The sequence below is a fragment of the Lasioglossum baleicum genome, unplaced genomic scaffold (genome assembly GCF_051020765.1).
Source record: "Lasioglossum baleicum unplaced genomic scaffold, iyLasBale1 scaffold0077, whole genome shotgun sequence".
Classification (NCBI taxonomy): domain Eukaryota; kingdom Metazoa; phylum Arthropoda; class Insecta; order Hymenoptera; family Halictidae; genus Lasioglossum; species Lasioglossum baleicum.
This window is the reverse complement of record NW_027469137.1, coordinates 268,293-272,844: the sequence shown is the minus strand read 5'-3', so window position 1 is coordinate 272,844 and position 4,552 is coordinate 268,293.

Genomic DNA, 4,552 nt, shown 5'->3' with positions numbered 1-4,552 from the left:
CGATGCGATGTCAGCGTTCGCGAAGTTGGCGTTAAATTCGAACGTTTGGATCAGTTATTTTCTTTCGGGCCCTTTTCAGCCCTGAACCGTGGAAGCGCCGAAATTCGGGTTTCATTTTTAACGCGGCAGCTTATACCCCCCGAGCCGTTACCGACCACTGCCGGTGGTGGTCGGTAAGTTATCCTCCGCCGAGGTCGACGCGCGTTACCGATGCACACGTAAAAAATTTTCCGCGAATTTTCGCGAATTTTTCGCGCGGTAAGCCTTCGTCTCCGCGTCCTCCGTCCGACGAGCCTACTCTCGCCCGCACCCGTCGACCCGTTCTCGAGCTATACGGCGACAAAGAAACTTTGATTTTTCACTAATTTGACGTCATCGAGAAAGTTACGGCCAACTGGGAATTAAAGGTATATCGCCTTTCCGAAATTTCCGGGAGCCCGTCGGGCCTTCGGCCCCGCTCGGCTCGAGGTCGAGGTCGTCGGTAGCGACGATGGTGGCGGGGAGGTGCGCAATTGGTCTGTCATCGCCATCCTCCCCCCAACCCCCCCTCACCCTTTAAAATTAATGGAAAATGTAAACCTAAACGTAGAGTCGGATTTGTAACCTCGAAGTTACAAGTCCATTCGCTCAACTATCAAGGGAGAGTAAACGCGGCGACTGTGGCGGCACTCGCCGCCGATGCGATGTGTGACGTCGGTCGCACCTCCGACGTTAGCTTTAAGACTACATGTAAAATTAGATACATAAGAGCGAGCGTTCCCCTTTAAAGATTCCAAAACTCCTAAAAATCCTTCATAACAATGAATCCTTAACACCACGTACATCTGATTGACATCCATCAACATAACCTAAAATCCAAAATCTGTCAAAATTCTAAAATAGCCAAAAATGGCCCAAACTCGAAGATTGAAATATCATTGGACTCGTGAGCGAAAATCATGAAACTAACCTAAAAATTTGTAGGTTATGTTCTCAATTCGCGTTTGTTTAGACTTTACCAAAATTTCGATTTTTGGTAATTTTCAAAAGTACTTAGAATATTTTCAAACATATGATCGGTCGACAAATGATGTCAACTAATCATATGACATATAAAATTTACATCGAAACGCCTTGCAAGAGCAAGCGCTCGAAAATATTCTAAGTCCCAATTTATTTAAATAAATAAATAGGTACGCCAATGGTTACCACTTAATTTTCGAGTCCTGCACCACTGGGAACGAAAACTGCTGACTCTAGTGCGGCGGCCATCGCGTTGTTTACGACGAAGACCGGCACAAAGAGGACACGGTCCCCTTTTGCGAAGTCAGCATTTTTCGAACGAACGTTGTTCGTCGACGAACGTTCGATTCTCCCCAGTCCTCTCCGGGGACCCGAGTGGGTCAGTCGAGTTTTCGTCAATCTTCCAAATCCAGATTGTTTAGACACAATCTTTCCAAATCCATACTGTTTAGACACAGTCCCTAATACCATTCAGTAATATCGTATTCTTATTCGTTTAATTCAAACATTACTTCGTTTATTCAATTAAACATTTTTATTGCGTTTCATATTTCGTACTTAGTACGTATTTCGATTTCGTTAATAATAAGCATCTTTACCTTTGTATTCTTTTACGTTTATAATATACTTTGTTTTACCAGAGTCAATCTAAATCCCAATTATTATTTCCTTGCTCCTAACTTCGTAGTTTGAAGTGACACGTTGTTAGTTAGAGATAGAGTTCTCACTGGAAAGTTCGCGAATAGTATTCCTTATTCAATTTCCTGTTACGTGTTCGCGTACGTGCGTGATAGTGATAGACTTGCTCGCATAGCAAGCTCCGCAGCATCCACGTCCGTTTTCTCGAATCAAAATATCGTCAACCACGCGGACGATATTCGCGAGATAAATTCACGGGATCGCACAGCGTCCACGCCCGTTTTCGCTAGTTAAAATATCGTCAATCACGCGGACGATATTCGTGAGTTAGATTCACGGTATCGTACAGCGTCCACGCCCGTTTCCTCAACGAGCGCATCCGTCTACAATACCGTAGCCGCCAGCTGTCAACCATTGGAGATCGTTCCTGTCAAATATTGACGTGACAGAATTTGGCGCAGTCGTCAATCCTTGAAGGTTGTTTCCAGCTATTTGGATCAACGCCTGTCAAGCAGAGCGGACCGAATTCAAGGCCATCAGCGCAACCGTAGCCGTTCATCCGTTGCGAACTCATTTCTCGTGTCAATCGACAAACAAGCGAAGCGTAAAAGTAAGTGGAACATATTATCGCGTATGTTTCAGGGTCGCGTGCATCATTCATCTGTGTAAGACTGCATGTAGGTGTCGGCATCGGGTCCTAGTCTGTTGATAAAAAGACCAACACTTTTATTAAATGTCAGTGTGACGTCGGTCGCACCTCCGACGTTAGCTTTAAGACTACATGTAAAATTAGATACATAAGAGCGAGCGTTCCCCTTTAAAGATTCCAAACCTCCTAAAAATCCTTCATAACAATGAATCCTTAACACCACGTACATTTGATTGAAATCCATCAACATAACCTAAAATCCAAAATCTGTCAAAATTCTAAAATAGCCAAAAATGGCCCAAACTCGAAGATTGAAATATCATTGGACTCGTGAGCGAAAATCATGAAACTAACCTAAAAATTTGTAGGTTATGTTCTCAATTCGCGTTTGTTTAGACTTTACCAAAATTTCGATTTTTGGTAATTTTCAAAAGTACTTAGAATATTTTCAAACATATGATCGGTCGACAAATGAAGTCAACTAATCTGTCACGTCCTGGCGGGGCTATAAGAGCAAGAGAAGAGAATACCGCGGCCCGGCTACTCTACTCTTCCACTGACTGACATTTAATAAAAGTGTTGGTCTTTTTATCAACAGACTAGGACCCGATGCCGACACCTGCATGCAGTCTTACACAGATGAATGATGCACGCGACCCTGAAACATACGCGATAATATGTTCCACTTACTTTTACGCTTCGCTTGTTTGTCGATTGACACGAGACATGAATTCGCAACGGATGAACAGCTACGGTTGCGCTGATGGCCTTGAATACGGTCCGCTCTGCTTGACAGGCGTTGATCCAAATGGCTGGAAACGACCTTCAAGGATTGACGACTGCGCCAAACTCTGTCACGTCAATATTTGACAGGAACGACCTCCAATGATTGACAGCTGGCTGCTACGGTATTGTAGACGGATGCGCTCGTTGAGGAAACGGGCGTGGACGCTGTACGATACCGTGAATCTAACTCACGAATATCGTCCGCGTGATTGACGATATTTTAATTAGCGAAAACGGGCGTGGACGCTGCGGAGCTTGCTATGCGAGCAAGTCTATCACTATCACGCACGTACGCGAACACGTTGAAACAGGAAATTGAATAAGGAATACTATTCGCGAACTTTCCAGTGAGAACTCTATCTCTAACTAACAACGTGTCACTTCAAACTACGAAGTTAGGAGCAAGGAAATAATAATTGGGATTTAGATTAACTCTGGTAAAACAAAGTATATTAAAAACGTAAAAGAATACAAAGGTAAAGATGCTTATTATTAACGAAATCGAAATACGTACTAAGTACGAAATATGAAACGCAATAAAAATGTTTAATCGAATAAACGAAGTAATATTTGAATTAAACGAATAAGAATACGATATTACTGAATGGTATTAGGGACTGTGTCTAAACAGTATGGATTTGGGAAGATTGTGTCTAAACAATCTAGATTTGGAAAGACTATGTCTAAATAGTCTGGACTTGGAAGATTGACGAAAACTCGACTGACCCACTCGGGTCCCCGGAGAGGACTGTGGAAAATCGAACGTTCGTCGACGAATAACGTTCGTCCGAAAAATGCTGACTTCGCAAAAGGGGACCGTGTCCTCTTTGTGCCGGTCTTCGTCGTAAACAGCGCGATGGCCGCCGCACTAGAGTCAGCAGTTTTCGTTCCCAGTGGTGCAGGACTCGAAAATTAAGTGGTAATCATTGGCGTACCTATTTATTTATTTAAATAAATTGGGACTTAGAATATTTTCGAGCGCTTGCTCTTGCAAGGCGTTTCGATGTAAATTTTATATGTCATATGATTAGTTGACATCATTTGTCGACCGATCATATGTTTGAAAATATTCTAAGTACTTTTGAAAATTACCAAAAATCGAAATTTTGGTAAAGTCTAAACAAACGCGAATTGAGAACCTAACCTACAAATTTTTAGGTTAGTTTCATGATTTTCGCTCACGAGTCCAATGATATTTCAATCTTCGAGTTTGGGCCATTTTTGGCTATTTTAGGATTTTGACAGATTTTGGATTTTAGGTTATGTTGATGGATTTCAATCAAATGTACGTGGTGTTAAGGATTCATTGTTATGAAGGATTTTTAGGAGTTTTGGAATCTTTAAAGGGGAACGCTCGCTCTTATGTATCTAATTTTACATGTAGTCTTAAAGCTAACGTCGGAGGTGCGACCGACGTCACACCTCCCCCCTTAGAGAAGAGATTTCACGCAGTGGAATCTCTGCCTCTGGGTGGCG